Consider the following 23,794-nt stretch of genomic DNA (forward strand, 5'->3'; position numbering starts at 1 on the left):
GCATTTATAGGTCTGACGGATCACAGATACCCAACAAAGGGGGCATGAGCTATAAAAGCAGCTCTACAGGCTAGTACATGGATGTCTAACCAAGACATTTATTGTCATCCAGGAGGTCAGGGAGGAGCTCTTTGTGAAAGTAACAGCTCAGCAGAGCCCTGAGTAGGAGGTACAGGTGAGGAAAAGGAGAAAAAAAGTTCCAGGCAAATAAATGCAGATTGAAGTCTTACCAAGAGAGTGTGGGGCATTCACAGAACTGAGAGTTCAGTATGGCTGAAGCTGAAAGCAGGCCAAGAGTAGCAAGAGATGCAGTAGAGACAAATCATATCACGGAGGGTGTGTTAGGTCATGTAGAGAAGACTTGGTTTCAATAGCATCTCCTTAGGCATGTCTTCCCTGACTCTCCAAGGCAGATTTAGTTGCTATCATATCCATGATCCTACAGTCCTTTGTTCACTAATCCATTGTAATAATTAGTACTCTCTGCTATAGCTCTTTTTGCATATATGTCTCCATCCTTCACCCTTGCAAATATATTAGCTTCTTGAGGTCAGGAACAGTATCTTATTTGTTATTATATCCATAGTTCAATGAGGAGTACTTGACAAATACTAGGTGTTTATATTTGTTGAATGAATGATGGATTAATTAATGAGACTAGCTAGAAAGGCAGGGGTTAGAGGTCTATGTCTAGGTGGACATATAACTAACTTCTCCTGAGACTAAACCTCCAGATCACTATCAGCCGTGATCAAGACTGGCTTGGGTCTGGTGGGGGGGTGGGGGATGGACACAAGCCTGAAACCATAGGCTAAAGGGTACCACGTGACTGAACTAGAAGAAGTTCAGAAAAGCTGAAAGTGACTATTCAGGAGTTCTCACCCTGGACTGCACTTTAAAATTACCTGGAATACATTTAAAAATTATTTATTTATTCCCCCATTTTATTGAGATATAATCGACATATAACACTGTATTAGTTTAAGTGTACAACATAATGATTTGATATATGTATACAGCAAAATGATTACCACAATAAGTTATTAATGCCTGAGACTCACTCCAAATGAATTAAACCAGAATATATGGAACAGTGGTTCTCAACCTTGGCTGCAGACTGGAACCACCTGGGGAGCTTTAAAACCCTTGGATACCTGTGTCTCACCCCAGAGATTCCAATGAGATTGGCATAGGGGGAGGCCTGGGCATTAGGCTTTTGAAAGCCCTCAAGGTGATGCTGAAGTGCAGCCATGGTTGAGAACCACTGGTCTAGTTGGCATGGGTAGTTTTATAGCCCTGTTTAATTCAAACGTGCATGCAGGGTTAAGAACCTCTGCTATAAATCAATGGTTCTGAAACATGAGTGTGCCTAAGAATTACCTGGGGAAATGTACTAAAATGTAGGTTCCTGGGCTTCCCTGGTGGCGCAGTGGTTGAGAGTCTGCCTGCCAATTCAGGGGACACGGGTTCGAGCCCTAGTCTGGGAAGATCCCACGTGCCGCGGAGCAGCTGGGCCCGTGAGCCACAATTGCTGAGCCTGCGCGTCTGGAGCCTGTGCTCCGCAACAAGAGAGGCTGCGATAGTGAGAGGCCCACGCACCGCGATGAAGAGTGGCCCCGGCTTGCCACAACTAGAGAAAGCCCTCGCACAGAAACGAAGACCCAACACAGCCATAAATAAATAAATAAATACTTAAAAAAAAAAAAAGTAAAAGTCTACTAATTAAAAAAAAAAAAAAAATGTAGGTTCCTGACCCCTCACCCCCACTTGAGGGAGGTTGATTCAGGAGGTATGAGGATAAGGCCCAGGAAACTGCCTTTTAAACAAATGATTCAAGTGATTCTAAAGTTGTTTCACAGACCCCATTTCAAGAGATAGTGAACAAAATGATGGTTCAGGTTTCTTTCAGCCCCAGCGTTCCAGAAACTCTTGCATTTTCTATTATTCTTTGATACTCTGTAGAACAGGATACTGAATGGGATTCTTCTGGAAGTCTCAGAATTACTGATAAAAGTCCATGAATGAAAGTAATTAGTGTTAAGCACCAGCCCCATCCTGAAACAGTGCTCCTAGCAAAGGCCGCTCACCTGGATCACCTGTGGAGTTTTAAAACCAGCCTGCTTCCCCAGACCAATTATTCAAAATCTCTAAGTGTGAGATCCAGTCATGAGGTTTTGTTTGTTTCTTTGTTCTTAAGCTTCCAGATGATTCCTATGACCATCCAAAGTTGAGAAATAAAGTTCAAAAAAAAGCTATCAAAGAAATTAGACACTATCCACCACATTAAGACTTATTCAAAGCTGGGCAGGCCTTGTTACGTAATGTAATACCATAGGCCTTTTCCAGTCCTTATTAAGAGGTAATTGTGGGATTTCCCTGGTGGCGCAGTGGTTAAGAATCCGCCTGCCAACGCAGGGAACACGGGTTCGAGCCCTGGTACGGGAAGATCCCACATGCCACAGAGCAACTAACCCCGTACGCCACTACTGAGCCTACACTCTAGAGCCTGCGAGCCACAACTACTGAAGCCCGCATTCCTAGAGCCCGTGCTCCGCAACAAGAGAAGCCACTGCAGTGAGAAGCCCGCACACCGCAACGAAGAGTAGCCCCTGCTCGCTGCAACTAGAGAAAGCGCACACGCAGCAATGAAGACCCGACACAGCCAAAAATAAATAAATTGATTAAAAAAAAAAAAAAGAGCTAATTGTGAGATGAAAGAAAATTCATGAAGAATTGTTAAGTCATTAACTTTGGACAGAATACTAGGTCTTTTGCTTCTCTTCCATTAACCAAGCGAGGAGTGTTCCAAATAGAACCAATTGTAGTCATTGGGGGTTGCCTGCAGAGGAAGACTAGAATCCCTTTCCTGGTGACACAGGCAGCGGACATGGTGATCTGCCTGCCCTCTGCCTATCTGATCAGAGGGAGAGAACTGGAGAGCGGTGGCACTAGAGTATGAACCTTCTTGCTGGCACCTACCCAAGGGAATCTAGCAGTATGAGGTCATGGGGTATGTGGCAGTTGGTAAACGCCAAAAGAAGTCTAAAAACTAAGAGTGAGTGAGATCAGGTCCCTCCAGCCCAGGCCTGGCTGGTGCTGCAAAGATGTGGTGAGTGATAAATTGGATGTTAGACTGGAGCTTAAAATGAAATTCTGATTCCCTTTAGCTCTGTAAAAGTACCTGCAAGCCAAGGTCTGGAAGGAAGCAAAGGAAGCCTTTGAGTAAGTAAAATACTTGTTCTTAAAATGATTGCAATAAAGTGTGTATAGTTTATTTATGAGTTCCCTTAGGGTTCTTACTAAGAACCTCACACTTGTTTTATGAAACTATTCTACAAAATTTGGTTACTAATACAGAAGTCTGGGTTTATCAGGATAGCTCAGATTAGAATATTAGATAACGACTGGGGAGGCTGCTTGACAAACACAATGAAGGCAAGAAGATCTCACAAATTTTTTCTGAAATGGACTTGTCCTCAGGTCTGCCAACTCTCAAGCTCATACCACCACCATCTATCCCTAACCACTGGACTGCCAGGGAATTCCCTGGAGAGCATTTAAATGATAGGGAAGAGTGTTTCTCAGCCTTGGCTACCCACTGGAATCACCTGGGTTAACTGAAAAACAAAACAAAACAAAACAAAAAACAGATACCTAGATCCTACCTACATATATTTCTGATTTCATTGTTCCGGGATATGGCCTGGGCATTAGTATCTTCAGAGTTCCCTAGTGATATAATGCATGACCATGCTGAGAATCACTGATATGGCCTCTCAAGGTACACCCCAGGAAATCTAGTAACAATGTTATACTTACTGCTGTCACGTACAGCAATTGCTAATTGCTGTCACGTACAGTGTTTAGTATGCACGAATTTTAAACATTTTCCTTCTCTTAGCACTATGAGGTAGGTACTATTATCTCCATTTTACAGAAAAGGAAACTGAGACCCATAGAGTTAAAATTACTTATCTGAGGAAAGAGCTAGTAAATTGTAGAGTTAGGAGTTGAATCCTGGCAATATGGCTCTAGAATCTGGACTACATTTGAGATGTGTCTCAGGAATCTATATTGTTAAAATCATTCCCAGCACCACTTCTCCAACATTGTTAACAGAGATTAAGCTAATCTGATCAACAAATCCTTGCTTGAGGGCTGAAAACAGTGGTTCTCAAATTTTAGTCAACAACAACAACAAAATAACCCTGGACCATTTATTAAAAATTAAGATAAAAAAAAGAGGCTGAGGGTGAAGCTTTGAAATTTGCTCTTTTAGTAGTCATCTCAGATGGTGCTAATGCAGAAAGTGGTTCACAAATGCACTTTAAGGTTACTGATAGTTTAATATGTGACCCAGAATAAAGTGGGTTAAAGGCCATCATTTATTCATTGTTTACTTGCCTTACTTAGCTCATCTTATAAAATCCTCAAAAATATATAAAAGGATTACTACTGTTCCTATTGTATAGTTAAAAACAAAATAAAACAAAACAAAAATCCAACTAAGGCTCAGAAAGATGAATTATCTGGCTCAAGGTTACACAGCTAGTAGGGCCAGGATTTAAGACCAGATGTATTTGACTCCAGGGCCCATGCTCTTATTTATTTCTCTATCCTGTCATGGAAAAGGGATTAGAAATAAAACAATAAAGGTATGGCAAACTTATTTTTTAAATATAGCATCATCGCAAACTGAGGCAAACAGATATAACACTGCCCAAAGTTCTGGAAGGTAACCCTTCAATACATTACAGTATAATCAATGTGCTCATATTGATAACATATTTTAATCATTAAAAATGATCAAATCATCATCAACTGCCTGATGATAGTAAGATAACATATTCTGGAAAGACTTCCTTTAAAATAGTTGAACATTATAACCAAAAACAATAAAATATTGGAACTTAAGTGGGATGAACTTCCAGTCATCTGGAAGAGTCCAATTATCATCTTCTCTTTCCTTAATGATGACTTTTTATTAACTTGGCTAACATTTAGACTGCAGAATTTAACCCATGACTCATCTGCATCTGGAACTTGGATGAAGATAGAGCTGGGTCATTTAAGGCATACTGTCCACTAATTCCATAAAAATGTATTGAGTACTATGGCAAACAATATGAATTATCTACCCCAAAGTCATCTAAAACCCTCATATCCCTTGCCTTCTTCTACTACAAAAGCTGGAAAGCGATCATACTTCTCCTTCCAGACTCTTCTGTCATTTGGCCAAGTTGCTGTAAGTGTAAAGTCACTGGGTATGGCTTCCAGGAAGGCTTTTTAGATGAACAAAATGCTGGCGTATGCTTCAGCTTTTTGGTCTTCGAACCCTTACTCTTTCCCCATTCTCTTGCCAGCCTTAAATGTGCCTAGAGGTGAATCAGCCATTTTGTGATCATGAACATGGCTGTCACATGCTAAGGCAGGCAGAGTAGGAAGAAGGAAGGGGCCTAGCCCTTCGTGTCATCACTGAGCTGTGTACTGGCCTTGAACTGTGCAACCCCATGATTCTTGTCTATGAGACAAATATATGATTTCCTGTTTGGTTCCCTGTGACTTGCAACCAAATACAAACTAACTAATACCAGAGGAAATTACTTGAAAGGCACTATTCTAGCAGGGATAAGGTTGATGTTATTGAGAAACTGGAGTCACATATGGTGGTCCTTTGAATAAGATAGCCATGGAAAGCCTCTCTGAGGAGGTGACATTGGACTGAGACTTGAATATTGATAACAAGCCAGCCATATGAAAATCCGAAGGAGGAATATCCGAAGAGAATAGCAAGGGCAAAGACCCTAAACTGAGGGGAGCAAGCCTACATATTAGAAGAACAGACAAAACCAGTGTCAGTGGAGCACAGTGTGTAAGGCAGAGAGCAATAGCCACCATGGTGTACTGGTAAGTGATTAACAACCAGCTCTCCAAAACACATGGACGAAACAGAAAAAGCCCTTATTTGTAGCGTTTTCTGATTTCTGCAGTGTAAATACTGCTACCATGACCAGTTTCAAGCTACCAACATGATACCACTGGCTTGAAAAATTCTTGACTACTCAACACTCAGCTCTCACAAGGCAGAAAGTACCAATTACAACACACCACTGTATAGGAAACAAAGTTTGAGAAGTAAACAGGGGTTAGATTTTATGCAGATTTTATAAGAAGGTTACATTTTGGTGTAATTACTAAAGAAAGCCATTGAAGAGTTTTTGGCAGAAGAATGATATGATTTGGTTCACATTTTATAAATATCATTACGACTACTGTTTGAAATGTTAGTTACAGTGGGTCAAGGATATACACAGGAAACCGGTTAGGAAGAAGGCTAGTACAGTGGCCTTGGCAAGAAATGGTGAAAGCTTCAATTAAATGGTGGCAGCGGGGATGGCAAGACGTGGACAGCACAGGTGGGGAGAAGAAGAACCAGTACCCCGAGGAGGTGCACAGCTGTATGGTGAGGTCTCAAAAGAACGTCTCTCCAGCAGAAAAGGATTTATTAGTGAATACAGTCACATGCCTTAGCCTGTTTCATCAATAATTGTGTCTGCCTCTTTACTCATAAGCAGATGGTGTCAACAAATTTAACAAGTAACCAGAATAACAAGGGAGAAGAAAAGTATCACCACCCTGAAGACAAACTTATTTTAAAAGCACATAATAAGAGTGTGGCACTTTCTCCTGTTAGTCTCTTCCTATCCATAGAAGATCCCTCCATTCAGCGTCAATTAGGGATTATATAAAATGTTTTAGCACTGCACCAAGCAGTTGGAGAATATGGATATAAACCTAAAAGTCAGAGACCTCAGAAGTATAAAATGTGGTAATACTGATTATATACAGTTATTGTGAGGTCTGAAGGAGAATGTAATTACGATGAGATTTTCATATAGAGTACCTGGCACATGAACTATATATGACATCTATACCATCTTTTCTTTTAACCCTTTCTTTCTGTGGGTCCTCACTTCCTGTTCTATTAGTGGAAATATTTGAAGAGGAAATGTTAAATTATAGGTATGAAACTATGCTACTCAAATTTCCTTTGAAAAGGTGACTAGAGGTCGTCTTTTTAAAGACATACTTGACGAACAGAGTTTAAGTAAAATGGCTATGGACAACTGAATCTAGCCGTAAGTTAGTATTTCATGTACAGTATTGTAGAAGTCATTATTAAGTCTACATTTTAAATAGTGTACATGAAATACTGACATTACTAGCTTCATGATGTATCTAAAAATTGGACCAAAGAATGCTCAGTTTAAAAGTCTAATGCTGCACAACAGAGCATGTGTACCAACAAATTAAAATAAATGGCCAATAATGTTTTGCACTTGCGTTGCTCTGATATGAAAGGAAATTCTGTCAATTTACAAGTTATAATGAGACATGACAACCATTGTGTCCTTCTCATCTGACACTTATCTCTGTTTAGATCCACCCACAACTTGCCATGTTCCTTAAATGCAGACTAATTGGTAAACCTTAGGACTAGCTCAATTTAAATGTGCTCAAATTAAAAGCTTTACTTAGTATGCTGCTAAAAATAATCCCAATTTATGTTTATTATCAAAAGCTGAATGAATTCTCTTCCTAGGATTTGGGATGACACTGAAGTGTATCACAAAAGTCTGACAATACTAGAATTTTTAAATCATGAATCTCAAATTGTTTGCCAAACCTACTGCAACCAGAAGAACACTTTACGCTACAAAATGAAAAGCTGTAGTTGCTAAGAGATTCTCTGAAGTGGCAGGTACCTGTTTCATTTGAAAGTGATTACTTACCCAATAAACAATCTTTAAGTATACAAAGCTTAAGATGCAGCTTTGTTAAACAAATCCCTGTTATGTGGTCTGAATGAGTAACGTGTTCCCGGTTTTTATAGGAACTATATTCAACGTTTTCTTCTTTTTCTTTCCTTCTTCTTCCTTTTTTAAAAAAATTCATTCAATTTTCCCAAGCAGCTAAAATTGGAGCTTGATTTGCTTACCATCATCTGAGACCTCAGGAAATCAGAAGTTTCAACTTCCTTTTTTGTTTGAGCTTTCTTTTATCTCTGCTATATTTGATGTCTTTCCCTTTCTTCTATATTTTCACCTCACGTTTCTTTTTAATCTTGCATCCATGTCTTTACATAATGACAGCTAACTATAACCTTAGTCCTAATGACAGTGAAATTAGCTCACCTCATTTTTTCTTGTTTCCAGCCTTCTTGGAAACCACGCAAATGAACACCTGACTTGATTGTGTTTGGAGAATCTATGAGAAATTAGACCTGGCCAAAATGTAATCTGTTTCTGCATGTCTGAAAGAAGCTGAACAAAATACTGCCCTCTTTTACATTAAATACTAAAACACCTGTGTCCTATTAATTTTTGTATGCTCCATTATATCCAATCCAGAATCATGACAATTGTAGGCACTTAAAAACTGGTTGTTGAATAAAATTGATTGTACGGAATTAAATGTTATTGTTATATTATACCAGTATTATGTATTATATACTTATATATACCTATATATTATATTAACATTATATACAAGTATTTGTCTTCACTAGTTAACAGTGATACTATATCAAGACCAATTTGACAAGATTTAGTTTTCTTACAAAATGTGAATTCTGAGAAAATTAGGATTTAAGGAACTAGACTCCATCTTTTTATAATAATCAAATTTAACCTTCTACAAGTGGGTGGAGTATGAACCATGGGTATGACTTGGAAAGTGGATCAGAGTTTATTTTAGCACTCATGAAAATTTTCAGGAAAGCCTTATTTTAAACTCTCTGGGAGGTATTTCAAAGTACATTGTCCAAACTACATTTTGTATGCAGACAAACTGTTTCTAAAATTTCTTAGACAATGAATACAATGAGCATTTCTTCATTAGCCAGTTAAGTACTGGGAGTATAGTTGTAGGAATACAACTACCACGTACAGATTAGCAAGACGATACCTCAACACTGCATCACCAGCGACCCAGCCTCTCCATCCAGACTATGCTTTATTTACACTTCATCTACAGCCTCAACTGATTTTAGATGCACTTGATGAAAGAACAAAACACTTTTCACAGAGCTTTAAATTTAACTTTCAATTGAAGTCTATATATTTTACCTTCCCTTCCATAACTCCTTATCTGTCTAATGTTTTCTCAATAAAAGTTAGTTAAATAATTATTGTCTGGCATTTTAAAATACTAGACACAAAAAGATATGGATCCTTAGGCTCTATGAGTTTTAGTATTTCCCTGGCTTAGTACATAAAACATAGCCAAGCTTTTACACTGGTAGTGATTCCACCTGTGTATATTGTCAAATTGGAATTTTTTTTCCCGGTAATTATTACTAGGACATCCCAATCCCCTTTTTCATATTGCTCAAGAAATTGGAAGGGAAAATTTTATCAGGAAATTGCTGGAGAGACACCCAATCGAGTTCAGTGTTTTCAAAGAGCTCATTATAAAGAAACCTTACAAATTTAACTTTTCATGTCCTCAAATATCTCCTATACTAGAGAATGGATGAATGTTTTTATCTAAACTGACACTTTGATAAATTATTCTGCTATCAAGCTACTTAATAATGTTTCCTCTGTTACCTTATCACTACTATATCATACTATGACTCAGTTTCTTAGTTACTTTGAGAATTGTATGGTGAGGTTAGTGCAGTGCTATCTGTGTCTTTAAAAGATGATTAGAGGATAAAGTGAAGCTTGGTGTTTGCAGAAATTGCTATGGTGAATAGTTGTTGAGAACATGACTACTATCAAGCTGTATAAAAGATGATTTAAAATTCCAAATAAAAATTGTGAAATAATGAGTTTCTCCTCATTACATCCGATTCCCTGGGGCTGCTTTGTCAGACTTTCAATTGATGTTTCTTTTATAAAACAAATCTTGGGAATAGAGGAAGAGGAAAAATAATTGTTTAGTAACTTATTGCATTTGCATAGCAAACTAATAGTAACTAATGAAGTGTTATTTAGTCATAAGTACAGTTATATGATCTATTGAATAAATTTAAAGATGACAAAAAACAAACTTGAATGCCTTTTTCCCCTAATTACAAAATAAATTCACTTCTTGGGGAGGTTTATAGGGTAAATATAAATTCCAGTCCTATGCTTTAGATATGTTTTCTTTGTTTAAAAAATATGTAAAAATTTTAATTTATGTTATCAAGACTATCACTAATCATTCTTTCTAAGATGCCCACTCTGTGCCATGGTTCTTTCACAGTACCGTCCATCTTTGTTTCCTAGTACTTATCATTATTGTAATTTTACACTTATCTCCATGACTATTTGACTACTACCTCTCTCCTGTAGATTGTAAGCTTCATGAGAACAAGAACCAGGATTGTTTTTTGTTCTCCTTTGATGTCCATGCCCAGCTGAAGGCCTGTAACATGGCAGGTACTCATTAAATATTTACTGAATAAATAAATGAGCCAAAAGAAAATACCTGCCCAGAGACGGAGGAAATATTTTGGAGTAGTGTTGACTTGCTCGATGCTATTCAACACACACTACACAAAAGACTGTTCATTGACTCTGTAACCGTAATTCAATTGCTGTATGCATGAAAATGTATCAGAAACATTTTTTAAGTGTAATTTTAAGGAAGTTCTAGGAGATGAGGTTTGGAGGTTCGGTTGTAGACTCTAAGTATGAGGAGTTAAGTTTAAAATTCACAGATAAAACATTTATTTGGATAAAAACAGATGCTGCAACTTCATATTAGATTAAAAATAACAATATTTTCTTGTCAGATGAAAAAGATTTAATCCCATAGACCACTAGATGTCCTTAAAATTATACTTGTACCTTTTCTAGTTCGTGAGTCATTAGGATCTGACTCAAAACAAACAGGCAAATGCAATAAACTTGAAATGACTTGTTCAACAAGGTCTTGGATTTATAGTAAATAGCTGGGTTTTGCTCCATTTGAGAGAAGATTAAATAAAATAAGTTTAGCTTTGTTTTATCTTTTGAATAAGATAATATCCCAATACTTAAATCTGGGTATGAATTCACATTTTTTAATGCAGAACAAGCTACTCATACACAAACAAGTTTAAGTTGAAAGGCATTATTTTTCAAGTGGCCTTAACATAAGCCACTCCTGCCATAATTTGCTGAGTAGTTTTATCTTACCTTTAACTATACGTACACTGAATACCTTAACTCAAGTGCAAGAACGCCATCACATTCTAATAATGCTTTAAACACATTTATTTTTGTTACATTTATCAAGGATATCTCTAACAGGTAAGGAAAAAGATTAACATGTCTCTATTAGGGATCCTTTTTCTTCTACATGCATCTCAGTGTCAACACTTATTCATGCATATAAATGATGCAAAAGAAAAGAGGAAATTGTTATGTTGGTTTATTAAGTGCGGATAGAGGTAGCTTTACTATTTTTATCTGACATTTCAATAATAGAATGCCAGTTCAAATGCCATAGACGTCTCAAAGCAGTGACTGAGAAAAACACATTGTTTACCTGAAAATCATTGTGTATTTAAAGGCATTATGTTCTTCTTATGTACGGGGGTAGATGATGTACTTAACATGTGACTGTCAAAGTCAAGGAACATTTTAAACTAAATTAGATATGAAATCAATATGGCTATTTTTATCATGAATCATAGACTTCCTTTAAAAATACATTCTATAGAAAACATATATATATATATATATATATATATATATATATAAAATTTTTTTTTAATTGAACAGTTCTTAAGAGTTATTCAAGCCAGTCTCCTGAGAAGTGCAAAAAGAAATCCTTTATGTCAATTGAACCATTACCATACCAGGTGATAAACTGTAAAATTCCAATAAGCATTGTAGGAATTCCAAAATATGAATAAGTGTTATTTCATTCCAAGAAAAAATAAGAATAAAAAATATGGGGGTTTTGGTGGAAAAAAATAAGAATTTATTGTTTTTATTTCCAATTAAAATGTCAAATGCAAGAATTCACAAGGCAGGGAGTGAGTTGAAGAAAACACAGGTGCCTAACTCGCAAACTACAAAAAACAGTATAAAAGGTGACCATCTGGGGAGAGCTGGCTGACTTAATTTTCCTATGAGCTTACCTTCTGCTCCATATTTTTCTTCCAAACTCCCCATTCTGACCTTGAAAATGCAACTACATGTTTTGCTACATGCATTTCCTTCTAAACATAAATGCAGGTAGACTTAATTATGCAAAGGATATTAACACAACAAAGGACATATTGTGTTGTATTTTATTTTATCTCAGTTTTCTGATTTTTTTTAAAAGGTTTTATTTCTGATGGTGATACTTTTTCAGCCTTTTAGCTGTTCTATAAATTCCTAGACTTTCCATGATACACCTGCAAGTGCTGACAAGCACAGTTCTAAGCAACAACTGCTTCTTTGAGAGCAGTGGTTCACAAGGAGGCCCAGAAGGCAGACCTCTGAGAACGTCAAGGAGAGGAGTTGGAAACCTAGGATTGTACTCCTTATGTGGACACAATGAATCATCACAGGGCGGATGACAAAGCTGAAACAGTGAGGAATTCCTGGCTTCTCACAATACACCGATTGCCCAACTATGCTGAGGATGTCAGGATTTCTGAAGGAGGCATCACACTTTACTGACATGGGGAATTAACACTCTGAGCATAAAAACAGATTTTACACTGGTTTTCTTTTTATGTCTCAGTCTGAATACTGAAAATGATGCTTACTTTCAAGTACTTACTTTCAAGCACTTGTTGCCGCATCTTTTCTAAAACGAGACTTTTGCTTTATCCCACATTTTTTTTTCTGGAAAAAGAAAATCTGTAGCTATCACTTCTTCAATATCCCTAATTCATGCTCTAATCATTTCAAGATTAGCCTCCTGCACTATATACATGGTATCTGCACTCCTGAAACTTGTTTCCAGCCTTGAATGCTTTCCAGGTTAAAACCCTGATTTATACTTGGCTGTCCTCCAACATCTTAAAGTTCATCAAGTGCTAAGCTAAACTCATCAAGTTTGTGAACCCACAAGTCTCCCCTTTGACTTTTTCCTCTCCCCATTTTCATCATCTATTAGTCAATAAGGCATGCCCATCATTATCTCATCCTTCCTTTGCATTCCTATAACTCTTCCAGATTACAACGATAATACAACAGTGGTCCAAAATGGTCAAACTGTTCCAAAGAATAATAGGATTCCTCGAACAAAGAGTTCCATGATCTGCATATTCCATACGACTTAGAGATTCACAAAGTATCTGAAAGGCTACAGTAAAGAAACATCTTATTAAGTTTGTTTAACCTGATGTTTGGGAAACCCAATATCTCCTAATTCATTTTACCATGGAAAGTTTTTCAAGGAGCATCCAATAAAATCTCCCAGAGTCATGTTTGTAAAACATTCTTCTTCCCTATAGATTCAATCCTGCAGCCAATTTTCATAGCTAATAAATATACAGCTCAGATGATTTCAGTTCCCTGCTCAAAATTTTCAAACACTCTTGATTACCCATCAAACAAAGCTAAGCACCTCTATCTATCTGCAACCTACATGTTTAATCTGCTCTTTCATGACTTCATTCATCTCTGTAGTTCCCCAGACGTCAAGCCTAGGATCTACTGTACTACAGCCGCTCATCCTCAAACCAAATAAACGTGTTTCATTAAATAAATGTGTACCATCATTTAGCAATGAATCAACCTTTCACACAAAACTCTGGTACTATGAACAGCTCTTTAAAGACTTAATGGCTTCCTGATGCTTTCCAAACTTAAACCAAAGTCTACTTTGCTAAAGAAAAATATATTTACTTTCTTCTCTCCATGATTTGAAAAATTTTGCTGTAGATAAAGTTACCTGCACTGAATATTTTTAGCAAATTAAATTGTCATTATTGCATGGTTTTCCTGAAATAAAGGTGGTATGTGGTGTTTAGTATAATTGAGCCAGATGGGAAATTGGTAAGTAGATGTGGAATGATCATATTATCTGTGATCACTTCATTTCTTAACCAGTGTCAAAACACATATTCTTATCCAATTTAAAAAAAGTAACATCTATTGATACTTCTAAACCTTAAAAAATTTTAGGTTATAATTTTAACTGAAATGGTACTTACTGTTCAAGAAATACTTAGTTGCACATCTGCTTTGGGTCAAGCATTGGTACCAGGCAAAAAGCAGTCAACAAGATGGACACACTTGTTACCACAGTGTGTAGTTCTTACCGGGAGTTCCAGGCATGCTGAGAATTATATCTCCCTCCAGCTACTATGCTATTTCTCTGAAAGCAAAAGTTCTACAAAAAGTTGTTCTTACTGTCCCTAAAATATCTCATCCTCTCCTGAGCCTACACCAATGAAGCTTTTACCTACTATTTCAAAAATGTGTCAGGACCATCAATGATCTTCACACTGCTAATCGCAATGGTCAATTCCCAGACGAGGTCTTACCTCACCTGTTACCATTTCACACAGATAAGCCTTCCCAGCTTCTTAAAAGACTTCATTTACTTGGCCTCTGATCACCACTGTCTTTTGCTTTTCCTCCCTGGCTGGTGCTTCCTCATCTTCTCAACCTTTAAGTGTTGTAATTACGCAGAGCTGAGTCATCAAACGTCCCATTTTTCATCCTCCAGATGGCTTTAAATACCATCTATACGTTGATAATTCCTGTATTTATATCTCCATCCTGGACTCTTCCCTTGAGCTCCAGAGTTTTTTATACAGCTGGCAACTCACACTCTTCATTCTAGCGTCTGACAGATATCTCAACACGTCCAAAATCGGCATTTCTCCTGGACGTAAACCCCTCCCCCTACGCTCTTCTGGAGTCTTTCCAATCTCAGGTGAAACTTCCTCTTTTCAGGTTCTCAGACCAAACACCTGATTCTTTATCAACTGCTTTGTTTCTCCTACACCTTATACTCAAACCTGCATCAAATCCTGCTGGCTAAGTCTTCCAGGCGTGTCCAGAATTTGACCACTCGTCACTACCTTTCCTGTTACTACCCGCATCCCTACCACCATCATCTCTGATCTGGATTCTTTCATTTACTTCCCAACTCATCTAGCCCGTTCAAACTAAAAACCCCACCATCTGTGGCTTTAGTATCTTAGACTAAAAGCCAAAGTCCTCAAAATAGCAAGCGTCAGCCTCCTGCAGTCCGAGGGCGCGCTGGCCTACCTCCAGTGCTCGGCTGGGCTCCCGCAACGCGTCCAGGCCGCCGTCTTCCCGGGGGCGGCCAGGCGGCCCTCAGCGGCCGCAGTCTCCATGTCCGGCGGCGGGTTACCTACAGCTGCGTGGTGAGCAGCTGCCTGGGGCCCCCCTGTCCCGACCGCCCCAGCAGCTCAGAAAGGAGCTGGGCGCAGGCCTGCCGCGGTGGGTGCGCTGCGGTGGCAGTCCCCAGGCTGGGACAACTGAACTGCCCCTCAAACAGATGGGCACCATCTTCGGAACCCCGGACGGAAGCGAAACCCCTCTAGGGTGTTCCGGGGCCCACCAGCCCGGTGGAGGGCGAGGCCTGGCGTCCCAGGGAATCACCAAGACTCCCAGCCCCCAGCCTAGAGTTGCACTTCCTGGAGCGGCCAGGCGCCACCTCGCGGCTGCTCCAGGGGCTGCACCTTTAGGACTCGGCTTTCCTAGGACTGTCCACCCAGAACCCACACCCTGCGCCTTCCCCCTTGGCCCTGCCCATCCCAGAGATAACTGTAACAGCTAAAATGACATCACTTGTCCAGAAAAAAAAACAACAAAACCCAAAGCCTCTTTGTCTTTATCTCTTTCTACCCTTTCCCTTGTTGACTGTGCCCCAGGCACAGGGCTCATTGCTGTTCCTAAAATACTTTCAGAACATTATTGCCTCAAGGCCTTTACCCTTTCTGTTTCCTCTGTGCTACTTTTCCCTAGTTATCCTCAGGGAAAACTCGTTATTTACTTATATAGTAAGTCCCCTACATACAAACCTTCAAGTTGCAAACTTTCAAAGATGCGAACGTGCATTCGCATGTCCAATCACGTAAGTTACTTCACGTGTCTGGCTTACATTGTCACGTGCGTGCATCCTCCGCAAGTGGTTGTGCTTTTGTGTACTTTATTGTACAGTACTGTATAGAGTACAGTAGTACAGCATCTTTATTTCAAGCCCAGGATGTCCGGAAACAAGCGTAAAAGCAGTGGTGATAGGTGTTATAAACCTATTACAGAACAGTACTATATAGTCGATTGTGTTAGTTGGGTACCTGGTTAACTTTGTTGGACTTACGAACAAACTGGGCTTATGAACACACTCTTGGAACAGAACTCGTTCGTATGTAGGGGACTTACTGTATCTAATACATGAGGACTTCCCTGGATCCACCCCTACTTTCCTTGGCTCTCTCACCACCCCCCCGCAAACCTGCTTCATGTTTCTGCAGATTACTTAAAATTATAGAAAGTACTATGTACTTGTTTGTCTTGTCCTCCTCCACCTCCACCCCACTACAATATAAGCTTCACAAGAGTTGAAATTATGTCTGTGTTCACTACATAGGACCTAGAACAGGAGTTGGGACATAGTAGGCACTCAAGAATTGAGTGAATAATTGGGTGAATTTACAAAAGGGCATTATAAGGTGCTATGGAAGCATAAAACAGAGGGAACTAAACTAGGCTCAGGGAACAAGAAAAGATTTTTTGAGGAATCTGAAACCCAAATGCTAAAAAGACAAGTAGGAATTTGCCAAGAAACGGGAGGAAGAGGAAGGGAAGAGTTCTCCCCACAAAGAGAACAACATTGCCAAGATCCTGACTTTGTTTATTCAACAAATTTTATTAAACACCTGCAATGTGCCAGGCTGTGTTCTAGGTATTTGGGACATAAGTAGTAAAGGGGAAAGGCTATACATAAATAATTTTTGGCATATGGTCAGTTAATAAAATTAAGAACATATTAAGATATATTTAAAATATTGGAAAATGGGAAGCCACTAAAGAGTTTAATGCAAAGAATGACATGATCAGATTAATATCTCAGAAAATCAAAACCAACCATAAGCCTTACCCCCAGTTCCTGGCTGTCTTGATACTTAACCAAGAAGAGCTTCCTTTCAGGTTCCACAGTCATTTCTAATATAAGCCCTTAGTATCAGATAAAGTGAAAATGGTGCTAATTATTTTCCTGTATGTGAATACAAAACAAAAGAAGTCTTATAAATAGAAGTTTTCAAGTTTTTCAAAACTTTAATGTAATGTCATTTTATTAAAAAAAAATCTTAGCATTCTTTTCTCATATTTTTCAGGAATCTTCTTCAAATTTACTTATTTTTTCAGTGTCATGTTCTTTCCTTATAGTTTCTATTTTTAAAGTGCATTTTAAAATCATTATAAATATGCTTATAGTCGCTTTCTGATTTCTTCTATATCGAGTTCTTTTAGTTTTTTCAGACATATCTTCCTTCTTCTCTCTGAATTTCTGTTCCTTCTGCCCAAAACACAGGGCTCACTAACCCCCTGGTTTGTTGTCAGCACTGACAACACTCACTCGAATGTTCTATCTCCTTCTCATTCATTTCTAATGTTTATTTGTGAGCTCACCTTTGGCAGGGATTGTTTGTTCTATGAGAAACCAGTGATGTAGCTGGATGCTTCTTAAGAGTGCTTTCATTTTACTTCCTCTAGTCTGTCCTAGGCTAGGACTTTTTATGTAAGTTTCTTGTGAGAAAGTTTCCTGAACCAGCTCAGTGGTATATATTCAGACTCCAAGCTAAGCAATGCAGTTTAGGGTATGGGTATAATGAAGATCTAACACGTCACCCTCAGTTCCTGCTTTGCCCCCAGCCATGGGGCTTATTTCTCAGTCTGGGACCACTTGGCATCTCCTTCATCTCCCTCCGTCCGCTTGTACCAAGATGTCAGCGCGATACCACTGCCATTCCAGCCTTCACTTCCCCTTTCATTCCTGGCACCTGGAGATTATGCTGTCTCACTTGCAATCTAAGCTGTAGAGAGTTTAATTGTTAGATTTTATGTGGCACCTCTTGATGTTTGTAATGGGAGAGGTTCTGTGTTAGCTCAGTCTGCCATATTACAGATTCACTCAAATTAGTCTCCAAATTGGATTTTAATTTGAAATATGAGCAACAACATAAAGACAGTCTGCCTAACCAAACAGTTGCTCAGATGTGCAAATAAATACCAAAAATTAACCAGGCTGCAAAAATGCTTTCAAAGTCTGTCTTCCCAACTGGGAACACAATTTCTTACTCAATTAGGTTACTGTGAATTTTAGCTCACATAGGATAGGTTAACTTTGCAAAACTGTAATAGTATAGGAAACTTGAAGAGTATAGAAACCTATCCAAGCAGAGAGGGGAGGTGAGCCAGGCTCACACCCAGCACAGGCTCACTCATCTGTGGCAGAGCATGGGCAGAAGAGACACTGGGTGCCATACAAATGGGTAAGAAGAATTCAGCTGAAGTGTTTAACTGATTGATGAAAGTCCAAATGTGAGCTAGCATGACAATATAAAACCTCTGGGAGTGGCAAATACAGGCAATTTTTACAAGCTTTTACTGGGAGCTCGTGAGAAAGAATGGATCAGAGTTAAGAGTAAAGGTAAACTGGGACAAAGTGAGAGATTGGTGTATATATATGGGTATATATTCACTACGAAATGTAAAATAGACAGCTAGTGGGAAGCAGTCTCTTAGCACAGGGAGATCAGCTCAGTGCTTTGTGACCAGCTAGAAGGGTGGGATAGGAAGGGTGGGAGGGAGGGAGATGCAAGAGGGAAGAGAAACAGAGGAAAAAAAAAAAAAAAAAGAGTAAAGGTAAAAACTTGTTACAACAGGGAGACAGATAAAAGAAAAAACCCTGTATGCCAATGTGGAGGGAGAGGGAAGCAGGAAACAGTGTTAATTCCAGGATCCAATACCAATACTATTAGAGGCCCCCTACCACTGAGGAAGGGGCAGGGAGCTCTCCCACCAAGACCCTCCAAGGATGAAGGCAGAGTTTAGTCTGGTAGACCAGGAAGAGGCAGGATCATTGAGAAAGCCCCATCCTTGAGACTCAGGCACAGGGTCTTCCTGAGACCAAGGCTGGGCCAAGACAACAGAGAAGCTCCTTTGTCCCCACCACCAGGCTAGTAAGTACCAAGAAAGGAGCGACAGTAGTCTACCCCTGAGGGAATGTAAGAGCAAAAAGCAAGAATCAGCTGGGACACGGGTGTACAAGGAAGACTGCAAGCTGAGGGTCAAGCAACTCAAATGGTTCAACTGAATGCATATATAAAAGCCATTCTCTCTTTTCTATTTCTTTAATGCTCTAAAAGCAGAGGTTGGCAGGCATTTTCTGTAAAGAGTCTGAGAGTAAATAGCTGAAGCTTTACAGACCAAATGGTCTCTGTCTCTGAAATTACTCACCTCTGCCACTGTAGCCTGAAAGTAGCCTGAAAGCAGCCATAGACAACATGTAAATTAATGAGCATGGCTATGTTCCAATGAAACTTTACTTATAAACATGGAAATTTGAATTTAATACAATTTTCATTGTATTAAAATATTTCATTGTCACAAAATATTTCTCTTTTTGAGTTTTCCAACCATTTAAAATAATGAAAAAAACATTCTTAGCTCTCAGGCTGGATTTGGTTTGGGGGTTATAACTTGTGAGCCCTGGTTTAAAGCACAATTAGTAGCAATGAATTATGCATTTATAGCATAGATATAACAGTAGCACAAAAGACAAGAAGCAGCAGTTGGAAGTATATTATTTTAAGGGAGGCTGTGATAAGTTAAAGATACACACTGTCGACCCTAGCCAACACCCCCCCCACAATACAAACATTAAAAGAAAGACTTATAGCAAAATAAGCAAAGGCCTACATCAATATTAGATCAGTAAAGTATTGTTTGAATGTAAGGCAATTGATTAGATACAGCTCCTTTACATTTGGAAAATGCATAATTTACAAATAGAAAATTTCATCTCAAAAAATATCCAGGAGAAACTGCTAAGAAAAAAATAATTAAATGTATTTAAATAATTCAATGTATTTGAAAATAATGGAGAACAATCCAAGAGAAGAGGCTCTGAAAACTTGTTCGTACATGTAAGACAAAGATTTCAAAACTTACACAGGGAAAAAAATGAAGCTAAGCAGGAAATTAGGTATACCTTAATGTGTATCTGTGTACAACTTATCTTGCCTATAGCTAATTTGTTCAACTACTTAGGATAGAGGATTGCTGAGGCTAAGATCATGTGATGATTGCTATACTGTCTTAGCTTAAATTGCTATAACAAAGTACCATAACCTAAGTGGCTTCAAAAACAGACTTTTTTTTCTCACAGTTCTGGAGACTGGAAAGTTCAAGATCAAGGTGCCAGCAGATTCAGTTTCTGGTGAAAGTCCCTTCCCAGATTGCAGCCATCTGCCTTCTGGATGTATACTCACATGGTGAAGAGAGAGCTCTAGCCTCTTCTTATAAGGACACTAATCTCATCATGACCCCCACCCTCATGACCTCATCTAACCCTAATTACTGCCTAAAGCCTCCACCTCCAAATCACATTGGGGGTTAGGACTTCAACATATGAATGGGGAAGGGAGAGACAAAAACATTCAGTCCATAGCATACACAATCTTCATACTTTGCTATTCAAAGTTATCATTTGGAAGCCAAACTGTCAATACTTGGAAAATGTGTGTCATCAGAAGAAATGAGTGTCTACATGATCCAGAATACCTTATTTACCCAGAGGCGTGTATCTGTCAAACTCAACTAACTAAAACAGGTCTGAGAAGCTGGAGTGATGCAGAATTTCCCTTTGAGCCATCCACATAAATATCTCATCATTCCTTTAGTAATATGCATTGTTGTCCTGCCTTACTTGTTTTATCTTCCACTATTCTTTTACAAAAGCTCCATTTTCTAGAGAACATATACTATACCAGAGAAGGAAAGGAAATGAATCCTATATTTTTCAGGTTAAAAATGGTTAAAAATTAACCATTAATTAATTTTCAGTTATCTGTAAGGTTTTGAGGCAGGAGATAGATGGGCTCCAGGCTAGACATTTACAACTGGCCTGTTCACACTTCCTGGGGCGAGAAGAAGATGGGCTCCAGGCCGGACTTTCATTACCAGCCCCCTGTTTACACTTCCTGAGGCAAGAGATAAACGGGCTCCGGACTACATATTTATGACCGGACTCCTCTCTGTATTTCGAGATCTGCACTTCGATATAAGAAACAGCAACAGGAATAGGGTAGATAACTGGACATTGGACACTTTTATGGCAGGGACAGAGAGGGACTAAATGCTGTTAAAAGAGCAGGAGGTCATACATTTCCTATCCTTAGGGCAAGGGAAACATTGCACATGCACAGAAAGGCTCCTTGGGGGTCATAAAAGAGGGGGCACCACCACATAATTTGTGATGCTAAGGCCATCCCATAGGCCTCTGGGCTGTGATCCATCTTGGAAAAAAGTCGTGCACACATGTTGGGGAAAGTCCTAGGGCAGGTGTGGAAAAAGAAACCAGATAATTGGCCAAAGGTAATCAAAGAACTGACCTAGATAAATGACTTAACCACCTCTTTACTGCACTCCTTCTCATTAGGGAGGACACCCACACCTTTCTCTCCCGGTGTGCATCTCTGCCTTGCTTCTATCTTAACTAAACAAACCGTTTCTCTGTGTGCTCTCCCACTTGTTGTTGTGCTATGTCTCCAATAATAAACTTCGTATGTGTTTTTACAGTTTTTGCCTCCGTGAGAAATGTATTTTTCACTAGGGGCAAGAGCCAGGGGGGTCTGGTGGCTAGGATTCCTGGTTTTCATCCAGGCTACCCGGGTTCAATTCCTGGGCAGGGAATTAAGATCTTGCTTCATGCCACCACTCACTGCTGCCTCTCCGAGATCAGTTTACTTAGATGGATCATCTCTCCCACATTTAATGCTAGGCAAATACAGCATGGCTTGGGCCACTGAAACACATGTTAAAACCTCAAGGCATATATTTTAAAGATCATGGGTAAGCAGAGTGTGTTTATGCCCTTCAGGCCATTTAGAGCCAACCTTGAAGCAAAAAAAGAAGTCACAATTTTCTCTTCATGCCTGAAACTCAGGTTGTGCTGCACTTGTCTCACTTAACAGCAAAGACTGTACAGAAAGGGACTTGGGGCCCTATTATCACTTCTTCAACTCCCTCTGTGAGCCTGTCAAAATTCCAAGTATATGAAGAAGCTTTATCTGCGCATGACAGATCACCGAAAGATAATCTAAATGTCACAGTCATAATCTCTTGGTTCACTGGCACAGCATGGAAAGAAGGAACAGAATCTTGCTAGACTTTCTTATAATTCCATATTTGGGTATTTGGATCTTTTGTACCAAGAAAGTAATAAACATGATTAATAATAATAAGCACAACCATTTATTAAACACCTGCTATTTTCAAATAATTGTGCTAGACTTTTAAAATACATCACTTAAATTAGTCTTTACCAGCATTAGGATATACCCCTTTTATAAGCATTGAATAAAATTCTTTCCTTTTTGTCTGAACAACATACTGTCCTGGGGATGCCTCCTACCTGTCTGTCTGCTCTTTGAAGCCTTTGCAAGCACCTCCGTGTCTGCCATCCCTTACAAGTCCAAGTCCCTCAAGTCTTGTTACAGACCCTGTTACAGACCTATGCACTTGCTCTCCACAGTGTAGCATAGTGATTAAACTCAAGGTCTCAATATAAACCAGACTGAGTTCCAATCCCTTTATTTAGCTTCTTTCTGCCTCAATTCCCACATCTTCAAAATACTAATAGCATGTGCCTCAGAGGTTTGTTTTCAGGACTAATTGAAATGAAATATGAAAAACTCTAAGCACAATGCCTGGTATGTACTAAATGCTCAATACGTGTGAGCTGTTACTATAATACTCAAACTATGTTATCATAAATTATTTGTTTCATGTCTGTCTTCCCTGGACTGCACGCTCTACCCCTAGCCTTTGACTCGGTACCTGGCACATGGTAGATTCTCATTCTCTTTTCCTTGCGAGGCTAAGGAAGAACCAAAGGAATGTATCACCACATAAAGTGGGTGTCATTATTCCTATATTAAGAATGAAAGAAATAGAATGTGGAGAGAGTAAGCAGTATTCTAAGCTTCCATAGATAGTAAGTGGCAGAACTGCAATTCAAATCCATATCTGTCTAAATCCAAAGCTTGTGCACTTTTCATTTACTGCACTGGGAAAAACACATGCCCTGAGGAGAAGGGGTGGGGAAAAATCAGTCAGTGTTGAGCACTTACTATGGTCTTGGCAGTGTTCTAAGCACTTGCATATGTTTTCTTAGTTAATTTTTACAGTAATCTTAAGAGATAGAAACTATTATTATTTTCAATTTTATAGATGAAAAGTAAAGGACAGAGAGAAGATATTAACAGGCCAAGGTTACAGAGCTAAGGAAGAGGCAGGCATAGATAGGATTTGAACCCAGACGTCTGGATCCAGCGCTCACACCCCTGACTGGCATGTTTATGCCTCTCTCAGCATCATGTGATGCTTCACAATTAAACAGCACTAAACAAGAGTCAAAAAGTCACTCTTGGGCTTCCCTGGTGGTGCAGTGGTTGAGAATCTGCCTGCCAATGCAGGGGACACGGGTTCGAGCTCTGGTCTGGGAAGATCCCACATGCCGCGGAGCAATTAGGCCCGTGAGCCACAACTACTGAGCCTGCGCGTCTGGAGCCTGTGCTCCGCAACAAGAGAGGCTGCGATAGTGAGAG

General features: G+C 39.1%; 1 protein-coding gene across 7 annotated transcripts in view; it reads right to left on the minus strand.

The window, feature by feature from the left end:
• The window catches only part of LIN7A (lin-7 homolog A, crumbs cell polarity complex component), a 240,793-nt gene that overhangs the window by 94,103 nt on the left and 122,896 nt on the right, over nt 1–23,794 (minus strand). Inside the window, exon 1 of one of the 7 annotated variants that reach the window (XM_059936608.1) lies at nt 14,135–14,194. The exons of the other annotated variants lie outside the window; for them this stretch is intronic. The gene's annotated coding sequence lies outside the window, so the exon portion shown is untranslated. Of the gene's footprint in view, nt 1–14,134; nt 14,195–23,794 lie in introns of those variants that run through there. 7 annotated transcript variants of the gene reach the window in all.

Source organism: Balaenoptera ricei, chromosome 10 (genome assembly GCF_028023285.1).
Source record: "Balaenoptera ricei isolate mBalRic1 chromosome 10, mBalRic1.hap2, whole genome shotgun sequence".
Lineage (NCBI taxonomy): Eukaryota > Metazoa > Chordata > Mammalia > Artiodactyla > Balaenopteridae > Balaenoptera > Balaenoptera ricei.